The following is a 13,199-nucleotide window of genomic DNA, read 5'->3' on the forward strand; positions in this document are numbered from 1 at the left end:
TCAATGCTCTAAGGCTCTAACCTAGCATTGACACACAACAGTAAACTAATCCTAACATTTGAGAAGCTAACAGTTGACAAAACAAGAGATTCAAAACAGTGACAAAACAGGAAACAAAACCAAAGAAACCAAGGCTGTGAGCCAAGGGCAGGGAGGAGAAGAAGTAACAAAACAGTTAAGTTGCAAGTGACTGTGAAAACAAAATGTGGGTTAAGCTAAGGCTTTGAATCCACCTTGTGTCCTAGCTAAACAATGCAATTCTAGATTTGAAAACTTAGGCATCCACCTAGAATGGGAAGAAAATCAGCCTGCTCACTGATTTTCCCCCACAGGCATATCAGAGCACCAACTACTTCCCATTACTCAAGCAAAACAGGCCTTCCTAGCAATTCATCATTCATTAGTGCACTAAGGTTTCATCTGAGCCTCAGCAGTGACTCAGAACATAATTAACACTACAATGGAACTAAACATGATCAAGTTTTAAACAGGAAATTAAACTAACTAACATGTGAGAAACAAAAATTGAAAGATGGAATTAAACAGCAAGAACAAACATGAACAGAAATTGAAGAACCCTAAATATTAAATTGAAAATTAAAACTAAAATTAAACAGTGATTAACCTAAATTTGGGGGTATCTCGGCTAACCAGGAACACCCTTTAACATCCTACATCACTTCCTATTTATAGTTTACAACCAAAACCCTAAATTACAAACCCTAATTTGAAAATCCCTAAATTTTTGAATTGAAAATTACCCACTGATTTTGATCTGAATTTGTCTCTGACCCAGGTTTTCTTCTTGTCTTCTGCTTCCTCTCCTGCGCTTCTTGTCGTCTCTGAAATACTAGCTCGAGATGTTTTACAAATCCCACACCCTAGGGTTCAGAGAAAGAGTGCGAGTTTTGTAAAATGTCTAGGCTAGTAGAGGGATGGGTTTTGGGGGAAGGACGGAGCTGATGGAGGTGGTGGCAGTGATAGAAATGGTTGCGGCAGAGGAGACAGAGGAGGAGGTGGTGTTGCAGACGAGAAGGGAGTTTTGCAGAGAATTTGGGAAGAAGAAGGAAGAACCCGATGGAGAAGAAGGGTCTGTTTGGTTGGGTAATAGGGTTCGGTGACTAGGGTGTGAAGCAGGTTCAGCGGAGTTTGATGAACAACGAGTGGAAGGCGTTGGATGATCCCATATATTGAATCGAACGGCTACGATGGAGAGGTATGTGGCGACCGTTGGATTATGAGATACAACAAAATTAACGACACCAGATGGAGTTAGGTGTTGTAGTGTTAAGCGGAAGTATCGAGGTTTGATGCGCAGGCAAAGAAGCGACCGTAGGATCTAAATGTGATCTAATCTGAAGGCTTGGAATTTAGGTACTATGGTGTTTTGCAGGGACTTCAGATTTTGATGAACGATGAAGAAGCGACCATTGGATGATGAGATGGATCCGATCTAACGGCTGAGAATGGAGGCGGGTTTGGATATAGAAAATGGGTTTGGGTAAGGGTTTTGGGCCTTGGGTATGCCAAGCCCATATCTTCTTTAAGGACAATTCTTCTTCTTCAAGCCCACTTCTAGCCTTTTGGTCTTGTGCACAACATTCTTCGCGCTTCCTTGTGTAATTCCTCCCGGCTTTTCACTACTTTTCTGCTCTTTTCCGCTCTGCTATTCATCCAAACTTTATTTATTACCTAAAAATGCAAAATTAAGTAAGAAAAATTTATTCTTGAAAACAATGAAAATACAGAATATGGGATAAAATGTAGAATTAATGCACAAAAGATGAGTTAAATGCCAAGAGAAATATATAAAATATGCACTTTTTAGCACTCATCAAATACCCCCAAACCTGAATTTTACTTGTCCTCAAGTAAAACAAAACTAAGGAAATCCTACCTATACCACTGTCGCTGGTCTCTCGAATGCATTTAGCGTATGCACTAAGCCTTTTAAACCACTAAGTGTCCTAGTGGACGAGTTGAAGTCTCGTGAAGGTTTGCTTAGAACGTACCTACAAAGTTCTAGGTCAAAATATAAGCTCAGATTTCCAAATGTGACATGTGCAAGTCAGTTAAGCTCACAGCAAAATGGAGATGTCAATCTAGCTATCGAAGGCACAATCCTAGCACTGATAACAAATAAAGACATGTGATAAGAGTGTAAAGTGTATCTACACATGTGTAAAGAAAGATCGGATGTTATGACTAATAATCACCAAGAGATAGTTTCTCAGGCTAAGAACCAAGGTCGAAATCTAGCTAGCTGTCCGGACTTTACGAGAATTGTGAATGAGTTGGAGGTATTTCACAATTACTCGCGTTGTACATCAATGGCATACACCCTTCCTTGCTTATTACAATAAAACACAAAAGATGACTCTTTACATGACTCTTATTTACATTGACTACTCTCTTTTATTTTTGGAACAAGAGAGAATGGAATTGATAAATACTTGATTTTTTTTTTTTTTTTTTTTAAAAGAGAAACACTTTTGATACATATACAAAAGGAAACAAAAGATTACATGACACTTTGCAAGAGGTAGCCCTTTTTGATGCACCCAGTTAAATTCGATGGTTGTCTTTCTTAATGTAACCTCCACCTTCTATCCCAACCAACCAAAGAACAAGCTAGTCAAGTTTCGTTCAGTATTCTAAAGTGATTGGCAATCGTGACTTCCTATCAAACACCTTGAAGATCGAGGCCATACATGTATTGGTAGATCGTGCGCGTGCAAATTTCTTATCACTATGTGAATTGTGCTAGAATCAGGGTGCCTAAATATCTAGACTAAGACTCCTAATAAAAATACATATTTGCACAAGAGTCAACATTTCAAGGTAAATGAGCTCCATTTTTATGATTTTTTAATTTTTTAATTTTTTAATTTTGATTTTTCATTTTTTTTTTTTTTTTTGGAATTTTTCAATTTTTCAAAAAGATGGAGTTTTGTTTTCAATTATGGCATATTATCAAAGTATCTACTTTTCACCCCCAAACCTAAACTAAACATTGTCCTCAATGTTTCAAAATATGAACAAAATTAGAATACAACATATGAAGAGGATCATGTTGAGTAGAGAAAAAGGAAAGAGAATACCCGATTTCGGCGAAAGCAATATTAGAACTCCGTTATTCAAGGCAAGAATCCAACATATGTCAGCCGAGATCATATTGGATTAGCAAAATATATACAAAAGGAACAAAAGGGTTTTAAGAAATTTTATCTACTGGATTATATACAAAAATTCACCATACACTAACAATCTAAAGAGTTGATGATCAACCCAAAAGACAAAGTGTAGAGGTTTCAACAGCTTCACACAATAATAATATGGTAGGCATGCAAGTGAAGCTGTGAAACAAAATGAGCTACCCCCAAACCTGGATTTTACAGAAGATATAATTTTGAAAACAAAATCGCGCAGTTTCGGGGGTTCATCATGCACAAGGTCTAACTCAAATGAACTGTGCTAGGGACGGGCAAACATGCTAATTCCAACTGTGGTTCCTCAAATGTATTATACTTAGAAGCAAAATAGTCCAAGAGGACTTGGGAAGCACACAGTTCCAAACCTAGATTAGGGACTCTCAGAAAAGTCGGTTTGACAATATGGGTACAAACCAAATCTAGGTTGGGTGGAAGGCCATCAGATTGTGACTTATGTAGGACGATAGGCACATCATTACTAATCACATCAACATCTCCTAAGTCTTCTACACGTGTCACAACATGCTTACCATGCTCACACAAATCAAATCATCAACATAATCAGAAGAATTATTCTCATGCATCGGCAAATCAGTGGAAACATCACAACGTGACCCAGGTAGAGAATCAGACACAACAATTATATTTTCATGCATATTAGTGTCAACAGAAGATTCTATATTACCTAAGTCATCTTCATAGGACAGATGCACATGCTCAAAATCAGTATCAACATCACATGCATATGGAATACTAGAAGAAACATCATTCATGAAGGTCGAGGCAGAGAAGCCTAATGTATTTGAACCCAAAGGTTCCATAACATTTTCAGCATAGACATGTTCTTCTAACATAACATCATCATCATCATCATCATAGTAATATGCATACTTGTCCCTATTAGCAGTTGTGGTGTCATTAGTCAACTCATGTTCCTTTAGATTAGGTTCATATTCAATATCATACACATGAGAAGGACTAGACATGCTATTTCCAAAGTTCAATTCATTACCACCAATATCATGTGACAGCATCTCAGTTTCCCTAATGGACTCCCAGTGACGGGTTTTCTCTGCAATCTCAGCTAAAAATTTCCATGCATCATCCACAGTTTTATCAAGAAATTCACCATTACACATACACTCAACCATGGCTCGAGATTTAAAGTCTAGTCCCTCATAGAGGATAGCGACAAGTCTCCACTTCTCAAATCCATGGTGTGGACATTCGCTCAACAAATCATTAAAACGTTCAAAATAGTCAAAAACAGTTTCCTCATCCAACTGGACAAAACAATTGATATTTTGACAAATAGCGATGGTCCTATGATGTGGAAAAAATCTTTGGAAAAATTGATTAGTGAGTTGTTCCCAAGTGGTGATTGATTGTGGTCTCAAACCGTAAAACCATGTTTTGGCCCTTTCCTTTAGAGAAAATGTAAACAAACGCAATTTCAGAGAGTCTTCGGACATATGATCAGGTTGCATAGTCCGACAAATTTGTTCAAACTCTCTTACATGAGTATAGGGGTTCTCAGAATCGAACCCTCGAAATATAGGAAGTATTTGTATCATGCTTGCATTTATTTTAAAAGGGGTATTGGTTTGAGGTAATACAATACATGATAATGGAATTTTTATTGTGGGATACATGTATTCATGGAGAGCACTAGGTTGGCCCATATTGAAAAGACACAAATCCCACTATTTGGTTTTAATGGCTTTGGATTTTTTGGGAAAATTTTGGTTTTTGAAATAAGGAGCAAATATTTTTTTTTTTTTTTACACATAGCCTAGCATAAATTAGCACAACCCATAAAAGAAAATAAAAACAACAATAATAATTACAAACCCATAAAAGAAAGAAAAAGAAGAAAAAGAAAAATTCTTACAAGCCCAAATAAAAAATAAAGAAAAACAAAAATTATTACAAGCCCACAAATTAAAAATGGAAGCCCACAGGTTGGGTTCTCTTAATGGGTTTAGGCTTACCTATAAAGCACAGCCCAGCTGCTCTGATATTGTTGCAAAAACCCAGTTGGGCTTTGGTTCTTTTCCTTGGTGGCGTCCCAGCAGAGGAAAAACAGGTTCAGAACAGCAGGTCCAACAGCAAATGAAGTGAAGCAGATGCAGATGCAAATGCTATGCAGTGAAATGCAAAAATAGCTAATAAAACTACAAGAAAAACACAGCACCAATCCCCGGCAACGGCGCCAAAAACTTGGTGGGCCCGGGAAAGCGTATAAAATTGAAGCGAAATGAAACGGGCCTACAGTAATACCGCAAGTGCACGGTCGTCAGTTGTAGCTCGTGCAAGTACGGGTCGATCCACAGAGATTGGGAGTGTTTGGAGTTTCTAGCTATTTGGGCTCTAAATTGCTATTGGGCTTTAGGTATCAAAGGGTTGTGGTACCAATGGGTTACGAATACCCTTTGGATAAATTGGGCTTAATGGGTTTGTTGTAATGATGAAGTGCTTTAGGCCTTGGGCCTTTGAATGATTTTGGAATGAACTGTGAACTAGGCTTTGGCCTTAAACTTAGGCTTGGGCTCAGTGTAGTGAACTGAGAATTGGGCTCAATATCTTTTGATGTGAACTGGGCTTGGTAACAGTGAACTGGGCCTTAGGCCTTAACCTGAACTGTGGTCTTAGCTTTTGACCTGAGAGTAACTAGGCCTTTGGAGTTAACTGTGGACTGAACTGGGCTTGTGCTGTGAGCCAAGCTCAGTTGCAGCAGTAGCAGTGGAAACCAGGTTGCAGCAGCAGTGGTGGCTGGCACAGCAGGAGCAGGTGCACAGCAAGGGAAAGGAAAGAAAGCAGCAATGGTGACAGTGCAAGCCAAGTAATAACAAAACAGAGATAGTTGCAAACCAAGGCTACAAGCCAAGGGCAGGAGTGTGGAGATAAGCTGACAATGAAGTAAAAAAAAGGAAAAAAAAACAAAGCCAAGGAAATGGCTTTAGGCATTCATCTAGAGTGGGAAGAGAACCAGCTTGCTCACAGTCACTAGTGAGCACTAGTTTCTCCCCACTGCTCAATCAACTCAATGCTCTAAGGCTCTAACCTAGCATTGACACACAACAGTAAACTAATCCTAACATTTGAGAAGCTAACAGTTGACAAAACAAGAGATTCAAAACAGTGACAAAACAGGAAACAAAACCAAAGAAACCAAGGCTGTGAGCCAAGGGCAGGGAGGAGAAGAAGTAACAAAACAGTTAAGTTGCAAGTGACTGTGAAAACAAAATGTGGGTTAAGCTAAGGCTTTGAATCCACCTTGTGTCCTAGCTAAACAATGCAATTCTAGATTTGAAAACTTAGGCATCCAACTAGAATGGGAAGAAAATCAGCTTGCTCACTGATTTTCCCCCACAGGCATATCAGAGCACCAACTACTTCCCATTACTCAAGCAAAACATGCCTTCCTAGCAATTCATCATTCATTAGTGCACTAAGGTTTCATCTGAGCCTCAGCAGTGACTCAGAACATAATTAACACTACAATGGAACTAAACATGATCAAGTTTTAAACATGAAATTAAACTAACTAACATGTGAGAAACAAAAATTGAAAGATGGAATTAAACAGCAAGAACAAACATGAACAGAAATTGAAGAACCCTAAATATTAAATTGAAAATTAAAACTAAAATTAAACAGTGATTAACCCAAATTTGGGGGTATCTCGGCTAACCAAGAACACCCTTTAACATCCTACATCACTTCCTATTTATAGTTTACAACCAAAACCCTAAATTACAAACCCTAATTTGAAAATCCCTAAATTTTTGAATTGAAAATTACCCACTGATTTTGATCTGAATTTGTCTCTGACCCAGGTTTTCTTCTTGTCTTCTGCTTCCTCTCCTGCGCTTCTTGTCGTCTCTGAAATACTAGCTCGAGATGTTTTACAAATCCCACACCCTAGGGTTCAGAGAAAGAGGTGCGAGTTTTGTAAAATGTCTAGGCTAGTAGAGGGATGGGTTTTGGGGGAAGGACGGAGCTGATGGAGGTGGTGGCAGTGATAGAAATGGTTGCGGCAGAGGAGACAGAGGAGGAGGTGGTGTTGCAGACGAGAAGGGAGTTTTGCAGAGAATTTGGGAAGAAGAGAGGAAGAACCCGATGGAAAAGAAGGGTCTGTTTGGTTGGGTAATAGGGTTCGGTGACTAGGGTGTGAAGCAGGTTCAGCGGAGTTTGATGAACAACGAGTGGAAGGCGTTGGATGATCCCATATAGATTGAATCGAACGGCTACGATGGAGAGGTATGTGGCGACCGTTGGATTATGAGATACAACAAAATTAACGACACCAGATGGAGTTAGGTGTTGTAGTGTTAAGCGGAAGTATCGAGGTTTGATGCGCAGGCAAAGAAGCGACCGTAGGATCTAAATGTGATCTAATCTGAAGGCTTGGAATTTAGGTACTATGGTGTTTTGCAGGGACTTCAGATTTTGATGAACGATGAAGAAGCGACCATTGGATGATGAGATGGATCCGATCTAACGGCTGAGAATGGAGGCGGGTTTGGATATAGAAAATGGGTTTGGGTAAGGGTTTTGGGCCTTGGGTATGCCAAGCCCATATCTTCTTTAAGGACAATTCTTCTTCTTCAAGCCCACTTCTAGCCTTTTGGTCTTGTGCACAACATTCTTCGCGGCTTCCTTGTGTAATTCCTCCCGGCTTTTCACTACTTTTCTGCTCTTTTCCGCTCTGCTATTCATCCAAACTTTATTTATTACCTAAAAATGCAAAATTAAGTAAGAAAAATATTTATTCTTGAAAACAATGAAAATACAGAATATGGGATAAAATGTAGAATTAATGCACAAAAGATGAGTTAAATGCCAAGAGAAATATATAGAAATATGCACTTTTTAGCACTCATCACCTACAAACACACAAAACACCAAAATAAGCACAAATTCGAGTACCAACAATACAGAAAATTGAGGACAACTTAGACACAAAAAATGTGTCTATCAAATACCCCCAAACTTATTATTTGCTAGTCCTCGAGGAAATCTAATCTAGAAAATAAAATGACTACACTTAGCACGTGAAGCAAGCCGTTAAACCGCTAGGTGGCCCTAGCGGCGGAGTGTTGTCTACGGAGAGTTTACCAGAGGTGTACCCAAAAAACCTTTACTCCAAATCCTATCTATCTATGCAGAACCTTGGGAGGCACTAAAGAATCTCCTTGGTTGGCATACTCTCATTGACTACAGGAGGAAGTACCTTGATGCGAAATTCCAATTGTTGTACACGAGTTTGCACTCAGCATACTAAAATTCATATATAAGTGACAGAGCTCTACTCAGATAGTTTCTGGACATCATAACCGGAGTCAACCAATCACATGGAAAGATTAAGAAGATGGATAAAGAGAAAAAATCGATGGTTTAAAGTGAACGATGTTTCCCATATCTGTCTGAAGGCCTCTACGAAAATGAACCTATCCTAATGGACTGAGATACCGGTCTGACTAATATCAACACAACTGGCATATACAAGGGCACCAGTGGTCGATAAACCTAATTCTAGGTCAAGACAAATGGCATATACAAGGGCACCAGTGGTCGACTTTATTGAATTTATTCCGGTTGGTCTGATGGTCTGGTCTCAATTTTTTTTTTTTGTATCTCAATCACTCTAATTCACCTAGCAATGGTAAAAACTTGAATCGTGTGCCCCACCAAATCACTTAAGAAATAAAAACAGAAGGGATTAGGATTCAACGAGATATGGCGAAACTACCATGTTTTTTTTTCAATTCTAACACCTGAGCTCTGTGCTTTTATGAATAGACTATTTAGATGTTTCCATCTAATTAGACTGGTTCCTCAACTCCTACAACCAAGATGTTCCCATCCACTTAGATTGGTTAGTTCCAACCTTAATAAGCATAAATTTCTAGGCTCTGGAGTTTATTCATTGCAACTAAAAGTTTCTCCGATACCCCAAAACTTAATTCTAACATTGTCCTCAATGTTCTAAAGATAAAATTAAAAGCATGAACAAGGAGAAACTGTTACCACTTGAAGCAAAAGAGTTAAGAAAAGATATTACCGTGTTCCAAGAGCATGGGTTACCTCCCAAGAAGTGCTAAGTTTAAAGTCTTCAGCCAGACTAAGAAAGGATTAGTCACCTTATAGAATCATAAAGTAATAGCCGGAATAATTGCGGATCACCAAAACCAAATAGAGGTATCACAAGTAAAAGGAATCTACACCATGCCAAGAAAGTTAACAAATAAAGCACACCCTTGTCTAGTTTCCTGTTTAAGACAACTACATCTAGCTGTGGTTCAGGTTCAGGTACTATAACTGGGTCTAGATAACATATTTTCCTGGGTTGCATTTCCTCAAAAGTTAGATCCGAATGTTCAGGTTCTAGAGTCTGGAAAAACTCAAATAAGAACTTAGAAGCACATAATAATAACCTAAATAATTGCGGATCTTTAAAGTCAATCAAATTTGACTTACACAACTGACCACAAAGAGAGTGGTGGTCTTCCTTAAACAAATATGTCGACTCTAATCTCCTAAAGTAATTAGGTTTAGTCTCGAAACTTAATATCTGACACATTTGAATTTCATAAGTTCCCACAATTGGAGAAAAAAATTTTGGTGGGAAAACAAAGTCAATCGAGGTATCGTAGCCTGGGTTAACCACATCAACCAGAAGATGGGTTTCTAAGAACTGAACTTCTTTCTGGACATCATTAGGTTCAGGAAAACGTGTATGAAGATAATCTTGTAAAATGGTTGAGGCATATATTTTAAGTTCCAAGTGAGGGACCTTTGTAAGAGTTAAAGAACATGGAGAATAAAAATCACCCCCAAACTTAGAGTTTTCAGTGTCTCTATAAAGACTAGTCACAACTTCCCTAGTTTCAAGGTCATCAGATTCCTGAAAATGGTCAATTGATTCTTCTAAGTCAAGTACATCCTCACTCATCTCTGCGATTTCATTTTGTTTTTCTAAGACTAATGTTTCTAAAGAGCTAGACTCGAAAACAATATTCTCAGGATAAACCCGCTCCTCTAAACTATCATCGCCTTCGAAATCGAAAGGAAATACTACATCATCTAAGGAAGTATTATCTTTAGTCAAATCCTCTTCCTTTTGAATAGGTAAATAATTATTAATATTATTTGGATTTGAACTAGAAATAATATTATCATTATAAAGCTCAGTTGGAGTAACAAATTCCTGATCACTATGCCTAAATATTTCAAATTCTTCATCAGCACTATCCTCATCATAATCATAATAACATGAAAATGGTTGAACCTCATCTAAAGTATTGCTTCCAATTCTATACTTGTCATCTTGATTATGTAAATAAAAATTTTACTCACTTTCAAGGTTGATTTTTGAAGCAATGTATTGGCAATTCAGTGTAATTCGAGCAATTCTTTCTTCCGTCTCTAACTCAAGCCTACGTGTTGACTCAGCAAACTCACGTGTTGACTCAGTTAACTTACATGTTGACTTAGCTAACTTCCTGAGGTTATCTTCTAAAGAAGGTTCACTCATTATTACAGTTCTTTCGTCTATAACTAAGTCATCTGTATCCGCTGACTTATGTGTCGACTCATGTAACTTACGCGTTGACTCAAGTATCTTACGTGCCTCATCTAGAGAAGAGGAATTATAGGAATTTTGCTCGTATGATTTGTATTCATGTGAATAGTAATTGGGCTCACCATGGTATGAGCCATAATCTTCAAAAGGTTGGCGTTCCCAACCACTATTCACACTATGGTCAAAGTAATGTCCATTTTGAAAATCAGTCGGATATTCGTTGTATTGGCTATTGTAATACCAGTTCGACATTCTCAACACAAAATAAACCCACTGACAGGGGATTCGGAGGTGGATAAAGCCTTACCTCCCGTGTCAGACGTACGATGAACCGTTGAAGTCGACTCATGCCACCGACTCCAATGTCAGTGTACGAACCCGAGGGGCCGAGACGGTATTGTAACCGTCGTTCTTCCCTGCAACAGTTTTATTTAAATGAACCCTTCCTTAGGGTTTTTAAAAATAATAATGTCCAATGTCCAAAAATAAAGTCCAAAAAATTTCCAAAAAAAAAAAGAAGAAGAAAAAAAAAATACAGCAATAAAATCCTAATTAAAGTTTCTAAAAATAAAATAAAATAAAATATCTATATACAAAAATCTTCTTCTTCACTCCTTTTGGATTCCTCTTTTCTTTCCTTCTTTGGCTTCGCTTTTGTTTTCAGCACTTTCTCCCTTTTTCTTTAGCTCAACTCCAAATCTGAAAACAAACAAGAAATACCAAAAATTGTAAAAAAGAACAAAAATAAAAATAAAACCTAAAAACAAATCTATACACAAGTCCGCGTCGGCGGCGCCAAGAATTGATCGAATTTTAGATAGTGGTAAATAGAGTTGTCATTCACTCGGACTTTGTTGAAATTGATTCTAGGCTTAAATATAAAAATAAGAAATTATATACAAAATATGTCACGGGATGAAGAATTCACTGAGACTCGGGATTTCACTGTTTTTCATATTCAAGTGGTTCAGAAATTAATCCTAGGCAATTATAGCTCCAAACACAAGAACCATTAACTCTATTCTTTGCCAAAATAGATTTCGTAAAACATCAATTGTAAATTACAAGCACAGTGTATCAAAAGCACCTAACACTAAGCATACACTATCAAACAAGATAACAATTGATTAATAGAAATCACAAATCATTTATAATCGGTGCAAAAAGTAAATAAGAAATTAATTAAATTTACCACATGATGAAATTCAGCTTCGTCCGTCATCCTAGCGATGGGGTCTAGATTCTCATGATGAAAACACACTCAAAAAGATAACTCATAGCTCAAATGGTGTTTTTATTGGAAAAATAGTACAAAAAAAAGATTTGCAATGGTATAAAGGTGTTGTAAAATAAACTGTTACAAAGGACGATAAATGAAAATGCCACTGTCAGTGTAGCAAATACAACGCTTCAGTATGTGTCGTTGTCACTGTTGATGAACGACTGTTCTTTGGCGTCTTATGTTCTTCGTTCTCTCCTTCAATGGCAGCAGCAGAGACAAGCTTTGCAGCTTCCTGTTCTACGCTCTGTTTCCTCCCCTCACTCTTCATGCCTCTCTCTGCTAATCCAAGACCCTTTTTATACTCCACAGCGATATGATTCTTCCCTCATAAATCCCAAATATCTCCATAGTAATAACATATATTTTCACGGGATTATTTCCTTCTATTCCTCATTCACGATGTTATCTCGTGGCTTCTTGCATCTGGCATAATATAAACACGTTGAGTACGTGTTTTAAATTCTCCAAACATACAGATATTCCAAAAGTATCTCGGAATAATCCCGAGAATACTTCACCCTCTGGTTCGTGGGAAAAACACGTAACTTCCCTTGGTATTCGATTCCATATCACTTAACAGTCTTGTTTCAGTGAAACAGGTCTATCAAATCCCGCGTCAAACTCCGGTTAAATCTCCCTCCAATCCTTACCAGAAAACCCGAGAAAACTATCCTCCCATGTTTCATCGAGTTCCCGATCATCCATCCCAACTTAGTTGAATTCTTCACGTATACCGACCCTGTTGAATCGAATCAAGTCTATCCCAGTCAAAACTAGCGATTGAATCTCACTATAATTCCTCCAAATCTGATACAGAAATTTATGCAGGTGGTAAATATTTGAATGTGACTTTCCCGCCAAAAACATATTCCCGTGAACAAGAAGATGGTTTCCCCATAAACAAAACTGGGGTGCCCTTAGCAGGTGCCCAACTGAGGTACCCCTTAACCGAAATGAGAGTCCACATAACACATGTCCTCCGGGGGTGCTCCGCATAATTTCTCGAGCCGATTTTTCCAAAAATGTTTATTTCTCAAAAATACCTACAAACATACAAAACACCAAAATAAGCACAAATTCGAGTACCAACAATACAGAAAATTGAGGACAACTTAGA

Source organism: Papaver somniferum, chromosome 2 (genome assembly GCF_003573695.1).
Source record: "Papaver somniferum cultivar HN1 chromosome 2, ASM357369v1, whole genome shotgun sequence".
NCBI lineage: Eukaryota > Viridiplantae > Streptophyta > Magnoliopsida > Ranunculales > Papaveraceae > Papaver > Papaver somniferum.